The 17,407-nt window shown below is 40.6% G+C and overlaps 1 protein-coding gene across 1 annotated transcript in view; it reads left to right on the top strand.

The window, feature by feature from the left end:
* Nucleotides 1-17,407, top strand: part of ARHGAP15 (Rho GTPase activating protein 15) — a 593,253-nt gene that overhangs the window by 536,458 nt on the left and 39,388 nt on the right. The gene's annotated exons all lie outside the window — the stretch shown is intronic.

The following is a 17,407-nucleotide window of genomic DNA, read 5'->3' on the forward strand; positions in this document are numbered from 1 at the left end:
AGTCATATTCTTGTCCTATACTTTATACTCCCTTTATGATCTCAAGCACATAAAATCGGATTAAATAATATCAACCGTATCTTGTGGTTATGAGAATTAAATGAGATAATGCATATAAAAAGCCTGGCACAAGGTAAGCATTCCTCAAATGTTAATTCTTTTCCCTTAGGATCCAGACACACCATGAAAGGGGTTTCAAGTTACAAGTAAATACTGGAGTGCTTATCTCAGTAACTTTAACTGGACAAAGTCATAAAACAAATGGAAAAGTGTACTCTTTAATGCTATGCAATACCTAGTCTCAGAGATCTTGAGAAATATCCATTACTCAGTCTCAATTATCCCTTTTTTTTTCCAACTGAAAGAACAGCTATAAAATGAAGAAACTGAGAATCAGCTAAATCCTACTCTGAAAAAAACACACACAGATGAGAATCTATCCAATTAAAAACCTTCAAAGGATGAGAATCTTCCACCTTCATGCCAACAATCCCAGTATTAACAATTAGTGCCTGATCATGTTTCTTATATCTAAATTAATTTCCTAATTTTGTTAGAACTTTCAGTTGAGATGGAAATAGATGTTTTTAACTAAGATTTAAGATCAGATGATTATGTCACCTTCACAGCATTCACATGATAAGATTTTTCATTACAGATGGAGAAAAAAGTGTTATTTGCTAGCCACCCGCCTTTCTTGAGTGGTGTGACCATATTCCACCCTGCAATGATTTATAAACGGGGTTTAATTATGCAGAAGTGTGTGCACATGATTATATCTTGTTAAGCATTTCTTGTTAAGTTTTTGATAAACAGCCAATCGTGGCATGTCATCAAAGCTTGAGAAGGCTAAATAAGAAGATTGTTTAACGAGAATTTAAATGTATTCATCTTTGAAAGAATCATTAGAATGTTTTCCTTAGTCTTGATGCATTTGGTAGTTCTTCAGAAAATCTACCATCAACACTTGTATGTAGTGTTTATTCCAAATTGCTGCAAATATATATATATTTTGAAGTTTGTTTAGTAAGGGTCAGGGAATGTAATGAAGTGCCAAAAATTCCACTTGACCTGCGTTGTACTCTATAGCCAACAGAATAGAGGTCCATTTTTGCAAAGCTCTGAGTTAAACATTCCCTTGAAAGCAGAGCAACTACCAGCTGAGAAAGCTTAATACAGCACAGTTGGGCTAGAAGGTGGATGCAAGTGCTGTCCACAAAAGCCAGAATTTTTAAAGGATTGTGATTATATTAAGCATAAGATTACACAATAGCTGCACAGACTGAATAGTCTCAGAGTCCAGAGTCCTCATTTGCGATCAAACTCAAGGTGAAGTATGTGCTCTGCTGTGATAGATTGAGACCAGGAATTCAGAATACACTATCATCTCAAAATGCCATCAGCCAGAAACCTTTATTAATAGGCACTTTCACCAATTGACATTACAGTGATAAGCACTGGAAGGTCCTGTGACAGCTCTGAATCATCATATAAATGGCAAGTTCTATCTCTGTTAAAATATAAGTGTCGAATGCATGTTCCTTCAGCCTGCTTCTTTGGAAAGGCAGGCAGGCAAAGTGAAGATGAAGTTAATGGGAAGGAAGACCTAGAAAGATAAGGGTTGCTTGCTGATGGGTAGTGGTTGGAGGTTGAGAGCCAGGCAAAGAGGTTATATAAGAAACAGAGAACCATTGAGACTTTATCTGCTGGACATTTGCATGATGTGCTCTGTGTTTATGAAAGAGTAGTCTGACAATAGAGTGCAGGGTGAACGAGATAGAAGGAGAAAAAAAACCTAAGAGGCCACATGGGAGTTGCAGTTGGTTTGGAGTGATGAACATAAAATGGAAAGCAGTGGTCCAAATCCTGAGACTTTTCAAAGGAAAATTCCATACAATTTTTATTTCTCTCATTTCTTTATCCCCCTTATCCAGTCAGCCATGGGAATAAGTCTGCGGTTTCAGTGCTGAGTAATTGTAAAAATAGTTCCTCTGGTAGCAAGTTAAAAAGCAAAAGGAGACAGTGTTTAGAAGGGTGCACTTTTTTCTCTGTTTTGAAATGCAGACAGGGGAAGGAGGAAGATGAAGATGAGGGTATAGAAGACTAATGAAATAGAGTAAACCCCATTTTGTCAGGTGTGAATTGAATCAAGCCCTCTAGATCTGCTGGTGGGGATGTTCCAGCCAGCATGGTATGAAGCCATATATGTAATATAGCTCAAGAATGAAAACCTTTCCAATCTTCATGCCTTTTGAGCCAATCATCTTAATTGCTAGGACCCTATCCTAAGTAATGCTGGGGGATGAGGGCAGTTTATGCAGATAAAATCTTACTATTTTCACTGGTGGAAACTTGGAAACAACCTAAGTGTTCAGTGATAGGGGAAGGTTATATAGAACATGGTACACCATTATCAGCTTCATAAAATGGGTTCATAGCTAATTGTTTTTTTAATTAGGGAAATGCTTGTATTAAGTTAAATAAAGTCAGGGATACAATATTTTATATACTTAAAGAGAGTATAAGTATAAATATGTGGGAAAGTTGTGCATCTAGAAAAGACTGTAAAGCTATTTGCTGAGATGTTAATATTTCTTTCTTAGAGTTGTTGAACAATGAAAGTTGTTTTTTTCTTTGTGTGTTTCTTTTTCTCTCCTAACAATGGGATAGAAAGAGACATTGAGGTTAAGAGAACCGGTAAAGAGAACAGGCTTTGGAGTTAGGCAGAACTGAATGTGAGCCTTGGCCCTGCCACTTACTGGGCATGTAACTTACAACTGACCTAACTCTAAGCTTCCTTCTTCTCACCTGCAAAACAGGGATCGTAATAGAACCTATTTCTGTGGTGAGGAGTAAAGGAATAATCCTTTTAAAGAGTCTAGCGCAGTACCTAGCACATAGTTGGTTCTAGTTAAGCATCAGACATCAACATGTATTATTTTTATAGTGAGAGAAATATATAATTATTTCTAATGAAATAAATACAGGAAGAATTGCAGAGGCTGGGTTGCCAAATTTCCTGGCTTCCAGAAAATTCTTCACCCCACCACAGAACCTTTTGCCAAAACCTGAGTTTCTACACTGGTCTGACTCAGCCAGTTTTCCCTAGTCCCAGTGAGGCTGTTTTCACATGTTTGACAAACCACGTGACGCCTCCATGTGTTGCCCAGTGCCTGTGTGAATTCCCCTGCCCAATTCTGTACTGTCACCAACTCTCCATCAACCTGATCTGAATCTTGTCCCGTGTTCTCAAATCCAACTATTTTCACCTTCAAAGTTGTAGCTTGCTGATAAGAAAGTCTGGTCCGCTTGACTTCTAGGCAGGCCTGGGAACACGGGAGAAGGACACAGGTCCTCCTCTGCTTCCTGTCTGGAGCCTCCCATCACAGCAGTTTCCTAGGGACAGACAGTTCTCTCCTTGTTGTCTAACTTATCAGAATGGTTCTCACAGTGAGAATTTCCTACCAGGCAGAACAGCACACTGGCCACGTGGAAGCCTGTTAAGTGAGATAATTTGGAGCTGGTAGAGCCTTACCCTATGCCTCAAATCCCCAGTGTAAACACTCCTAGAATTTTATCAGCTACATATCCACCTAGAACGGACGCTGACCTTTTCAAGTTCTAGAATTCCTGTTGCCGTTCCTGTAAGTAAGCTGTCCTAGCTATTGCTGAAGTCTTTTCTCACATTTTTATTTCCGGGATAAAAGTAATGCATGAGAATTACAGAAAACTTAGAAGATAAATACAAAAATATTTTTCCCCCAGCTAAATTGAACTTGTTATCCAGATTTACTTTGTGGCATGCATTTTGGAAGCCAAAACAATCTCAGATGTTTGATGGTGGGTGGGGGGGAGGATATAAAAGAACATTCAATTCCCACGTAGGTATATATTGTCCAGAGAAAGTCACAATGTCTTAGAAATGGGTGGCTTTTAGAGGTGACATAAAATAATGTCATTCATTGATTTTCAAAAATAGCCTTGGAAGAATATATTTGCTGCAGATTTTAGATGCAAATAAACATTCTTATAGGAGGCGTGCACTTTGTAAAATAGGCTGAAAGGAGAGCATTGACTCTAAGAAAATCGTCCAGCTGTTCATAGAATTCCAAGGTGAATAGACAAGTCTCATGGAAGCATGCCAGTTGAATGCCTCATTGAAAGAAGAAACTGTTGAGCTGTGGCTATTTTGTGAGAGTAAACCGATATTTAAAGCTTCTCTGTGGTCTTCATGGATGTTAAATAAATACTCTACAAAAGCATGTCAGAGGCAACTCAAATGATGATGACTTAGAAATATAGGGGTTGTATGAGGAAACAGTGGTGAGGAAATAATTCATCCACTCTGTCTTTAAAATGGCATTGTGAGCATTTCTGATATTTTGGGGGGAGGGGGGTGAGACATGACCAGAGATGGACGGGAAAGCCCATGAACCCTCACCCTTCTCTCTGGTCAAGAGCAATGGCTGGTGAGGCTCTGCCTCCCGTCAGGCCTCTGAAGGCTCAGCTCTGGTGTGCTTTGGAGCAGGCTGTGTTTTTCTGTGCTGCCTTCTGGCATTCCACCCTTTTTCTGTACACTTTGGTCTCTCACCCAGCCACAATACCTGATATCCAATGACTTGCAGGCCATGGGTGTTTTTACTGGAAAATAAAGAACCTTAGCAAATTGTTATTTTCCCTTTTTCTCTTTCTTTTTTTTTTTTTTTTTTCCTGAGAAACAGGGGCTGCAAGTTGTTTGAAATAAGCCAGAAGCCTAATAGCTCCTTTGCTTGTGTATTTGAAATGGCACCCTAATCACTTTGAAGAGCTAATGTACTTCCTATGGGCCTGAAATTTCTCAACTGGACTCCCGTGGCAGAATTTGGCCTGTAGTTAAGAAAATTAATTACTCTGATAGTGAGGATGAAGCAATAGTTCCCAACTCCCTGTAGTAATCATTAAAATGTCATCTACTTAGGAGACATCTTGGCATGGGATTTATAAGGTTTGTGAGCTGGGGACTAAGTTCAATGGTCCTTCCAGTGGTGGATCCTTGTTCTAGAGGAAGGCTTTGGGAGATAAGGTTTTTAAGATGGGAGTGAAATTACTTTAGATCTTTTGATTTAACATTTGAATGTTAACAGTTAACCACTGAATAATAAAAAACAAAACAAAACTTAAAATGGCTACTGACCATTTATCACTGTCTTCTCTGTTGTTAGTGGTGGCTCACCTTATGGGTGTATTTCCCTCATAAGAGGTAAATTTTTTAATTTGCCTCACCCTTCTCCACTGTGAATCTTGGCCTTTCACCTAATGGAAAGAACCAGGCATTTGGAATCAGAAGACATAGGCTCAAGTCCCAACCTCAGCCCTTAGAAACTGTACAACATTAGGAAAACCTTTAATGCCTCTAACTCTCCCTTTTGCTTACATGTGAAATGGGTCAAATAAATTCACACTTGTGAAAATATTTGTTAACTGTGAAGCCCTATCCACCCATTCCTTTAGGAAGTCTTAAATGAGTGCCTGCTGTACTCCAGGCACTGGACCAGATCAGAGGTTGGCAACCTATGGCCATGGGCCACATCCAGCCTGCTGCCTACTTTTATCAACAAAGTTTTATTGGGAAACACACACGCACACCTATATGTTTATGTATTGCCAATGGCTGCTTTCATGCTACAGTGGCAAGAATTAAATAGCTGTAACAAGTTGCACAAGGCCAAAAATATTTACTATCCAGCTCTTTACAGAAACAGTTTACTGACCTTTCACCTAGATACCAGAGGCATAAAAAGGATTCCTACCCTCACTTATCCTATAGTTTCCCAGGGTAGATAAATTAATAAACAATTATAATAAATGTGGTGCGATATCACAAGACACTACGAGAGCACCAAGCAGGAGCTGAAATTTAGCCTAGAGAAACCAAAGAATGCCTCCCAGAGGAGAAGACACGGCTATCTTTAAGGAAGTCAGTTTGGCAGACACAGGCCTGCTACAGGCAGAGGGAAGACTGTGTATAAAGAGGCAGGAAGAAGGAGAACTACAGTGTGGTAAAGACTTGCTGAATCCCCTGGAATGATGAATTAGGAAACATGAAAGAGGTGACAGGACATAAGCCCAGAATGTAGTAAACTAGAGCTAAATTGTGATGAACATCACATGCTTTGCTTAAGGAGTTTGAAATTCATTCTGTAGACGTTAGGTAAATCACTGAAGGGTCTGAAGCAGGCAGATGAGGTGATGTGATTTGTGTTTATAAGGAGGGCAACGCTAGAGGTAGTGGAACCAGTTAAGAGGCTGGTATAATGTCTAAGTCAGAGATCCCATAGTAAGGGAGTGTGGGGTGGGGGAAAGGAATGGATACAAGAGGCATGGAGGAGGTTGATTCAATAGAACACGCTCACTGAGTGCATGTAAGAGGTTAAGAGGAAGGAAGATTCCAAGATGGCGCCCAGGTTTTGAACTAGCTGAATGGTGATACCCTTAACTCAAACAGAGCAAAAGGAGAAAATTGGAGACATAAAAGAAGTTGAAATTTTTTGGACATGATGTGATTTGGTCATTGTTTATATTCCATTAGAGAATAAGAAACATATGTTGGGAATGAAGGAAAGTTGACTAGAATCTAGGTATGAATTTGGGAGTCATCAGTTTAAAGATGGCCTTGGGGTGAGGTCATGAATAAACCCAAGGGAAGGTGTGAACCTAGAAGAGAGTTGAGGACAGACTCCTGAGGGTGTCCCCATTGAAGAAGTGGCCAGAGGGAGGGATACTGGGAAAGGGGTCTGAGACTAGCATGCCTGGTAATAGAAAACTTGATGAGAGCAGAGGTATTATATTTTGTGGTTAAAACTATTGCTTCCACAAAAGAGACCTAGAAAATTCTTATGGTAGTGGGACATTGAGCAGAATTTCTAGTGATGATGATCTCCTATTCTAACATTCATCCTTTGGCTCTTGAAAAGCCATAGGAATGAATATATAGTAATCCAGAAGAAAAAAAAAAATGTTCTTTAGTATAGTCAGGTCCTGGAAACATTGATAAAGATGGAAATTATGACCTGGTCCCTTCTACCATTAGTGCATGGGCTCCAGGAGGGCAGGAATTTGTATCATTTTGATTCTTGCTATATCCCCAGAGCTTACTACAGTGTTCCACACGTTATAGATACTCAATGATCTTTGCTGAACAAATGGAATCACATGAACTCATTGAAGAGAAGATGAACATCTAATAGCCATTGGTGGTTCCAATTAAGATCAACTTCTTAAGCTTGTAATCTTGGAAACTTGATATACTTCAGACTAGCACTAGGGAATATTCCATTTTGAGGTTATTGTTAAGTAAATTGTTTTTCTCAAGTTTCTCTCTCCTCACCTGATATTTATCTTTTCATCGTGATAAAGAGAAGAGCAGTTTTAATTGTAAAAGAGGCAATATTATCACTAAGACTGCAAGTTAGGAGGCCTGGAGTATAATGATAAATGGGTGCTAAGGGAAGCTGACCTTGCTGAGTGAGTCTTGGTCAGGGAATCTGTGACCACACACCAGTGTTGGAGCCCTTTAGATCAATTAGTGCAGCCCAGGGTGGGATTGCCAGTTCTTCTGATTTCTTGATCATCTTGGAATTTCAAAACTTAGTTCTATATCTTCTGTGAGTACTCTCACTACTAAATTAAAGAATCTCTCTCACTCCTGTCTCCTATCATATCAGCCATCCTCCCTATCCATCTTTTGTTCCAGATCCAATATGGACTTCCTACTACCTTGAATTATTTAGCATCAGGTCAAGGAAAAAAATTATGATTACAAAAACTTGACCTGTGCTATTAAGTGTATAAAGAAATTTGGTTCTCCTGTTTTATGGAGCAGAGACACATAACTTCAAAGTGGAAGGGGGGAAAAAAATCCACCAGACCTCAAGTCACCTGATTTCCAGCCCGCTAGACCACACTCTGCTTCCTTGCCAACACCAATACTCGATTGTTTCCAGGGAAGAAAGAGGGAGAATGACAGGCCAACTGTGATAGAGGCACAGGCCCATCACTCGAATAACTTTTTGAATTGAACATCAGCTATAATCCCAGTCTTTTAAATAAAATAACCTAATTAGTATAGTGACATTTAAATAAGGGGTTTCTTGGTGTCTGTCCTTCTGTCTCTGTCTCTCTGTCTCTCTCTCTGTCTCCCTCTAACACATTGCTTTCTACCTAAAAAGCACTGGGAAAAGTTTTATTTTTAGGGGTCCTTTTTAAAAACAGGTTCCATGACCATATTTATTAATGCTTCTGTGTGTGTGTGTGTGTGTGTGTGTGTGTGTGCGTGCGTGTGTGTGTGTAGAAAGAACACATTTTTTAAAAGGCAGTGATGGTGCTGTCTTTTACCACCTTCTTTCTCCTCCTTAAATGGAAAGCACTGAACCCAGATGCCCAACCACGGAAGATATTCTTCCAGAAGCAGCATCTGGCTTCCTGGCAAGCCCTTCAGGCGAGTTGTTTGGGGAGCTTTGCAGTTGTCTCTTGGTCTGTCACGTGGATCAGATACCGTGGCCCCTCTGGCTGGCATGTCCAGACAGTTGCCAGTTCCTTTCGGTTCACCTTTAATTCTGAGAACTAGTTCCCTCATTTTCATTTCTTATTGGACTTATTTTTCTCCCCACTGTCCATAAGAATTCCAGGACAAGACTAATTTCTCACTGCTGTCTGCCTGTCAACTTCCTCTCCAGGCCTCTGTCTTTTGAACCCGAGTGAAATCCTCCGCCATTTAGCCCTACATTAAAATAGGTTACTTTTAATAGTGTTTCTTAGCCACTCCTTGTCAGCCTAGCTCCTTGTAATCTGTGGGGTTGTTCCCTGAAAAGAAAACAAAACATTCCATCGGAGTAATTTATTCTGGTCTGTACACAAGATATGAAAGTATTCCTGGCATTTGTGTATTATTTAGTTAAATCATACTGGCTCCCCGCATCCTCGTCACACCATGAACAAAAGAGCATCTCAGGACTGGAAAAGAGGAGGCGACACGGCAGCATTTACAAATAGCTCCCGCTTCAGGACACCAAAATTTTTAAAGTAGATTTCTTTTTTTTTTTTTCTTTTACCTGTTAATGTAAATATATTGTTTTACTTGTGAAGGATTCTGTGGGGTTTTTTACGGATAATTGTTAAGAACACAGAATCCGATGGTAGCCCACGCACAAGGAAGCCGTGACAAGGTGCTGACAGGTCCGGCTGCAGCACCCAGAACGCAGAGGAGAAAGTAGAAATTAGAGCTGCAGGGTGACATCCAGGAATAGTTCGCATGGGGTAGCTGCACATTTCCACGTTGCTGGGGGGTTTTGCCTCATGCAGGAAAAAGTGCAGATTGTGTATGAGATTTCAGATCCCAAGACTGTATTGGCTGAGCTGAGAAAAGACTGGGCTTTAGTAATGGACAGAAGGAAATCTCAGCCATAAGTAATAATCTGTGGCCAGTGGCATACTCAACCCACACTTGACTTTGAAGAGGTACGCAGCTAAAACCACGGGCTTACCTGGAATGAGAGCCTCTGGGGGACAAGGAAATGAATTTAGGGGCTGTTTGGATCAGGACATTGGGAAAATCTTTGAAATCGTCTACAAAACAGTAGAGCTCAAATTGAAGATTAGGATTTTTAAACCTTTTTAAATCTCTGCCTCAGTGACATTTTCTGGTCTATAATTTTTCGTCAGGTTAATTTGTTAATGTGTACAAAGGAAGTTGGAAATACATTCAGAACTTAGAAGCTTTATACTAAATATTGCCCTTTGTACAGAGATTACTTTTTCTCACTTCTAGTAATTTCTTCTCCTCTGTGTCATACATGCTTTTGTCAGACTCTTTTCGCTGACATTTTCCCCTTTCTTTTTTCTGCCTTTTCTCCCAATATCATCCTCCTCCTCAAATTCTTCCTCCTGCCCCTCTCTCTGAGAACTCTTTTCACCTTCAAAGCATTGCCAAATACGTCATCCATCTCCCCATTTATTCTTTATACAAATAACAGATCAAGTGCCTCTCACGTGATAGACGCTGAGCTGGAAATAAGGATAATTTTACCAGGAAAACAATCAGTTCCTAGCATCTGGGAACTGTATTCAGTTATGTTATCAATCTCTCTGCCCTTATCTGGGAATGTTCACTTCCCTCAGTCTGACTTTCACTCCCAACTTTCTGGTTCTAGCCCTGCCCCTCCTCTCCTCGAAGGGATATGCAAACCAGCCTATTTGTTATAGGCGTTGGGTTAGTCCATTGATGTGATTCAGGAAGCCCCCGATCTTCTTTTCTTTCCTACTTTCAAAGAGACAAGTAGAACACTTTGGGGCAGGGCCATAGCAAGGAGTAGGCAAGACATGAGCGCTGGCACCCGGAGAACTAAAAGCATTTTCTTTCCTACACTCCATGAACTGCCAGTCAACATATACCTCTTAATAAATATTTTTCCCTTTGTCAATGAGTTCACTCATTCATTCATTCATGAATTCATTTAGCGCATAGTGTTTGGGCTATGAAAAGGTAAAAGAAATTACCCCTGCTCTAAAGGAATTTTTATCTAATTAATTTGTGTCTCTGAGCTTAGACATCAAAACAGGATAAATGTCCTCACATAGTGAAAAGACTTGCAGAGTGTGATACTTTACACATGCAAAGTGTGATACTTTACCTAAATCTGGTTTTTTTTTCCCATTTAAACACTTTTTGAGCAATCATTTTACATCCCAGAAAAATTCCACCCTCAAATGCATCTCCTCTTTGATTAGAGCACAACTCTGTCCTCTTGGCTCCCTGCTCACCCACCTTTCTTCCACTTCCTTTCATTTCCAGCTGCCATTCCAGAGCTGCAAGTGCTCCCTTGGTACTGACCTTTGATACATCAGAAAGGGACTCCATTCACTCTCCCGGGGCCACATTTCCTGTTTAGGGTCAAACATCCCCCACAGAGATAGTGAGGTATTTTATGGCTGGTTTACATGTCCAGCTGTATTTTTCTAACTAGTGGGAAAGGAGAAATAAAATGCACGCCCCATTCTCCTTGACCTCACTCTCCATTCATATCACACTGAAAATAACCAATTCCTAGGGTGCCAGGCTCTTAAAGTAATTCATACTTCCCTGGCAATCACAGGCATTTACCTTTCATCTTGGCAGAGGAAGGCCTGTTTTATCCACCCCTCATCACATTCTTGCCTTTCTGTGCTTGAGTTTCCCCTCCAACACCCTACAATAGGCTAGGTAGGCTAAGAAGCAGGTGGCTACATAGAGAAAGTAAAGAAAGGTTCACTGTCACATTCTAGTAATTTCTGATCCCAAAGCACTTTTATCCAAGAAATGGTGATTTAGAAGAAAACAGGCATGAGGTTGTGTGTGGGCTGGTGGCCGTGGAGATAGCGGGACTGGGGAGGGAGATAGCCAGAGAGAGACGTTTTGTTCATCACGAATGCAGTCACCTGAAAAACACCAGCTAATTAGCAGTCTGTAGCCACACAACACAGCAGTTTAGTACAAGAAGTGAACAATACTTTACTTAATTGAAACTACAGAGCAGACTTAGGTAGGCTGAATGCAATTATGCAGATTGGAAGTCAGCCAGGATACTGAGGTTAACAACCCCTTCTCTCACAAAAAGCACCGCGGGAGCATCAGTGACCACAAGTGGTAAAAGCTGTCATCCTGGGGCCCATCCAGAAGGCCTCACCTCTCACAACCTAGGCTCCATCAGAAGGGCTTAATGGTATCAACTAACTGGCTGGAAGATAGAGTGCCCTCTATCTGTGCAGGTGTGCCTGTGCCTTGTGCTGTGTGACTAATTCAGCCTTCTCAGGGAACAAGCTTTGAAGAGGTAGAGCGGAGGGGGATTTAAATGATGGAGGACATCCAGGGGGGTCCAGTGGTGGACAATGGGAGCTGTGAGAGCTCCTCCACCTGCTAGTCTTGCGGCCAACACGACGGCTGCCTAACCGTTGCAGAAAGTTCTAGCTCAGGATTTCTCAACCTTTAAGGTGCTTATCAATTAAATCACCTAGAGATCCTGTTAAAAATGGAGATTCTGATTCAAGAGGTCTGGAATGGGGCCTGAGATTTTGCATTGAGAACAAGCTCCCAGGTGCTGCTGTCCGGGAACCAAACTTTTAGAAGTCAGTTCTTGCAGGGAAGAGGGCAGAGGCTGGACAAAGAGAAAGAGGACTTTAAAATGAGACATAACACCCAGAATAATCAGGCTCACTTTCATTTGTCCTAGGAACTAAAGGAAGCAGAAACGTGGAGAGTTCAAAATAGTAGCGAATCCAATCCACTCCTAAAACTCCCTCCTAAAATGGCTTCTACCATGAGAGGATGGGGAGAGGCACAGAATTTGGCCCCTGAACATGTTTCATGAATGAGATGCCCACTCTGAACAGTGTAGCATTTTCCACTCACTGGTTGGTGCTGTAGCAGAGACACACCAGCCAGCAGTGGTCTGGGATGACCTCCCAAGAACGAAAACTGTCTGTCCTTCAAGGTGAGTCAAGAGAAGACAAGATGGCAGAATGCAGACCCTCAAAGCTTGACCAATGGACAGTGAAGGGAGTAATAATCTTCCTGCAAAGCCTTGTAAAATAAAATCAGAGTTGCTGAAAAACATCAAAGAATGGGCCATTTTAAGCTTATATTATGCAAACTTAGTTTATTGCTGTGTGCTGTGGAGGCTTCCATGCTAAAGTCTGCATGTACTATTAAAGACTTAATTGTTGGGTGGATTATTGATTATATTCTTTATCTAGTTATATCCCAAGTGCTTTTTATACTAATATCTACATATTTTGTGACTTCTTAATGATAGAATTCACTTTAGATGTATGGAAACACACACACACAAACACACACACACAAACACACACATGCTTAAAAGCAAGACCCAATTAATCCCTGGTGAAAGCAGTATGGGTTCCTACATTTAGACATGCTGTAAACACGCTTTAAACTAGATAAGGCTGGAGTCTAGATATACATTTATCCTAATATGTAGCTCATCAGTATAGCTACAAAAATCTTATTACTTGCCATCATTCAAAATATATCATTTGAAATGTTCAGCTATCTAAAACCAGCACAGTAAAGCATACACACACACACACACAAGAAACAGAAGAATATAAGCATCTATCGGTGAATCAACAGTAGCTATGGAGTGCCTACTCTGTGTTCCATACCACACTGGGAAGATAAAAGAAGTATAAAGTTCTGCCATTGCAGAGATACTTATCTAAAAGGGGCAAAGCACTTAGGAAAAAGAGTAGAGAATAATTAACTGTTAAACAGTATGTATGGGAAGAAGTAGACTAAAATAGTTAAGTCTACAATGAAAAGTGGACCTTAAGTTAGGCTTTGAAACACAAGTAGGATTTGGCAAGAAATGAGATGTTCTGTGGGTCCACTTGAGAAAAGCCAAAGGAAGCCAGGATGTGACAGGGAGCAAAGGAGGAGGAGGGACCAGGTCATGGGTAGGGCCTGGCCGGAAAGTTGGAATCTGAAGTCTTAGATAATAGGGGCCCAAGGCAGGTTATTGAGCAGTTGAAGAATAGAAGTTTTGCTTTTGTTTCTGTTTTAAGTATCTCAGTTTATTGAAGGATCAAATGTGAAATGGATTTGGGGAGGGAGGCTTGGAGTAAGGCTAAGGAGCAGTTTAGTTCTGTGTTGGCTGAGGAGCTCAGTGGGAAGAGGGGAATTTCTAGAGAAACTTTAAAGTGAGTCAGTAGTATTTGCTGATAGGTTTGATATGATGGATAAATGACTGGAAAGAGTTTGAGACAATGCCAGGATGTCCAATTTGTAGACAAAGAAGAGTGGAGATGTCACTTATAGAAACTGGGTCATTGATGGACTTTTAAGAACCAAGTATGTGACAGGCACTGTTCTAGGAACTTAGGATCATCAGTAAACTTTACAGAAGTCACCTTTGCCCTCACAGAGTTTACATAATAAACATAATACACATAATATAAATAAATCAAACAAACATAATAAGCAAGGAAATGCTATAGCATATTAGAAGATAATGGCTGCTAAGGAACTAGAAAAAATGGGGCAGAGTGAGGAGGGTCAAGGGTGCTGCCAGGGTCCTGAGTCCAGTGGTTTGCAGTCATTGGGGAAGAACTCATTACAAAGGGGAGATTTGAGAAAAGACTTGAGGGAGGGGAGGGAGTTAGCGAGGTGGATTTGCCCGGAGTCAAAGCATTCCAGAGATGTGTAGAGAACATCTAGCATCTTGGTGTCTTCAAGCTACAGCAAAGCAAGGAAGCCAGTGTGGCTTGAGCAGAGGGAGGGTGGGGAGAGGAAGAGGAGAGGAGTCACCTAGTTGACAAGGCCACATCACACAGGGCCTTCCGAGACCATTATAAGGACCTGGTCTAGACACTATAAAGCTCTTAGAGGAAAACATTGGCAGAACACTCTATGACATAAATCACAGAAAGATCCTTTTTGACCCACCTCCTAGAGAAATGGAAATAAAAACAGAAATAAACAAATGGGACCTAATGAAACTCAGAAGCTTTTGCACAGCAAAGGAAACCATAAACAAGATGAAAAGACAGCCCTCAGAATGGGAGAAAATATTTGCAAACGAAGCAACTGACAAAGGATTAATCTCCGAAATATACAAACAGCTCATGCAGCTCAATATCAAAAAAACAAACAACCCAATCCAAAAATGGGCAGAAGACCTAAACAGACATTTCTCCAAAGAAGATATACAGATTGCCAACAAGCACATGAAAGGATGCCCAACATCACTAATCATTAGACAAATGCAAATCAAAACTGCAATGAGGTGTCACCTCACACCGGTGAGAATGGCCATCATCAAAAAATCTACAAACAATAAATGCTGGAGAGGGTGTGGAGAGAAGGGACCCCTCTTGCACTGTTGGTGAGAATGTAAATTGATACAGCCACTATGGAGAACAGTATGGAGGTTCCTTAAAAAACCAAAAATAGAACTACCATATGATACAGCAATCCCACTACTGGGCATATACCCTGAGAAAATCATAATTCAAAAAGAGACATGCACCACAATGTTCACTGCAGCACTATTTACAATAGCCAGGACATGGAAGTAACCTAAGTGTCCGTCGACAGATGAATGGATAAAGATGTGGCACATATATACAATAGAATATTACTCAGCCATAAAAAGAAACGAAATTGAGTTATTTGTAGTGAGGTGGATGGACCTAGAGTCTGACATACAGAGTGAAGTAAGTCAGAAAGAGAAAAACAAATACCGTATGCTAACACATATATATGGAATCTAAAAAAAAAAATGGTTCTGAAGAACCTAGGGGCAGGACAGGAATAAAGACCCAGACGTACAGAATGGACTTAAGGACACGGGGAGAGGGAAGGGTAAGCTGGGACGAGGTGAGAGAGTGACATGGACATATACACACTACCAAATATAGATAGCTAGTGGGAAGCAGCCACATAGCACAGGGAGATCAGCTCGGTGCTTTGTGACCACCTAGAGGGGTGGGATAGGGAGGGTGGGAGGGAGACGCAAGAGGGAGGGGATATGGGGATATACATATGCATATAGCTGATTCACTTTGTTATGCAGCAGAAACTAACACAACATTGTAAAGCAATTATACTCCAATAAAGATGTTAAAAATAAAAAAATAAGGACCTGGTCTTTGCTCTCAGTTAAAAGAAAGGGGGAGCCAGTTGTAGAGTTTGGAGCAGGACTGACATGAACTGATTTCAGTTTTAAAAGAATCACTGTGTTGAGAATACATTCTAGGAGAACAAGAAAACCAGCTGGAAAACTAACTTATCCAGTTACCAATCTAATTAGAAAGAGTTATTTGTGGGTGGAAAGTTCTTCATGCGTTTGCCTCTGATAGGTTGAAGGAATCTAAAGAACTGGATTCCAGCCCCCTGCTTGGGTATAAGTTTCCCAAATAACTTTAGGCCTGTTGCTTCACTTCTCAGCTGCTGCTTTATTGTCTTTAGCATGGGAATAATGCTTAACTTTATCTGCCTTGTAGTGTGTGTTTGTGTGTGTGTTTGTGCACACCCCAAATCTAAGGAGATAAAGAAAGTAAAAGCCAAGACTACATACTGTTATTAGAGTTTGACACAATTGGAAATTCAAGCAGAGTCCAGTACGGACACTTGATCTTGTGCTGAATCCAAGTGAGAGTGGAGATAGCACTGGATTCAGAATCAGAAAACCTGAGTTTGGACCCTGAGTCACTGACTCCTTAACCCTATCGCCTTGGATAAAACAGCTTCCTCAGTTTCCTCTTCTGTGTTAGAGGAGATTACGATATGATACCTCAAAGGACTTAATCCAGAGTCACAGGTGAATAAAAATCCCGTTACAGACTGTAAAGCACCAAAGAGATGAAGCCCCCCAAAGCTCCTATTGCAACTGTAGACAGCTCTACTCAGCCTGTTAAAAAAACTTAATTAATCCTTCCATATAGGTAGTTGTTAATTTTAACTCCTTGAGGGCAGAAATCATTTCTTCCTTTAGTGCCCCATGTAACCAGCACAGGGTAGAGCAACAGGAGGTACTTAGCAAGTCATTTTAGCAAGTGGGTAAGTAAAGGTATGATATTAAAGGAGGAAATGTAGATTTGGGAATCAGTTGTTTTTAGAGTAAATATTCCAAACCATGAGAATGGATATATTCACCGAGACAGTTCAGAGCCTGAAGAGGCAGGATGGAGCTAAACACCACATTGGGGACCAGCACAGTAAAAATCACTAACCAGCAAAGGGAAACAACCTAGAAAGTAAACAAATAATTCGGAATCATCAGCATGATAAAAACCTGAAGAGCATCATCAACTAGTATAACTTATTATAAGTAACTTCCACTCAAAAAGGATCCAAACAAATTTCAATTAGCCGTCATTTCACCAGTCTGAAATCCCTAATGACCACCCATTTATCTAGTAACCACACTCCAGCACAGAGATAACTGAAGTTCCTTCACGATTCAAAAGTTCCGTGTGAATTATCGAAGGACGATAAGGCAGTGTCCATTGTAATTTTAATATTAATTGTGTTGTTTGAGTCCTGCTAATCCACATATGATAATATAATGTAAGTGTTTTTTACCAGAGCATTTGCTTAATCAGAGCCTTATACTCCCCAGGCCTTCTAAGTAAAGGAAGTTTACTGGGAATGAAGGAAAGGGGCACATAAAACCATTTTCCTAGTCTGTTTGTTAAGTACATACTTAGCAAGCCATCTTGCAACATACCTAGCCAATAATTTACATCTCCTCTCTAGAGCCCTCTTTTTTGTGTCTTCTTAACTGACATTTTGGAATTCACCTGAAAACACCAACGATTTGCCAAGACAAAACTTGGCCTGTGGAGAAGACACCATATTCAACACCAATCTGGAGAA

Source organism: Eubalaena glacialis, chromosome 1 (genome assembly GCF_028564815.1).
Source record: "Eubalaena glacialis isolate mEubGla1 chromosome 1, mEubGla1.1.hap2.+ XY, whole genome shotgun sequence".
NCBI classification, from domain to species: domain Eukaryota; kingdom Metazoa; phylum Chordata; class Mammalia; order Artiodactyla; family Balaenidae; genus Eubalaena; species Eubalaena glacialis.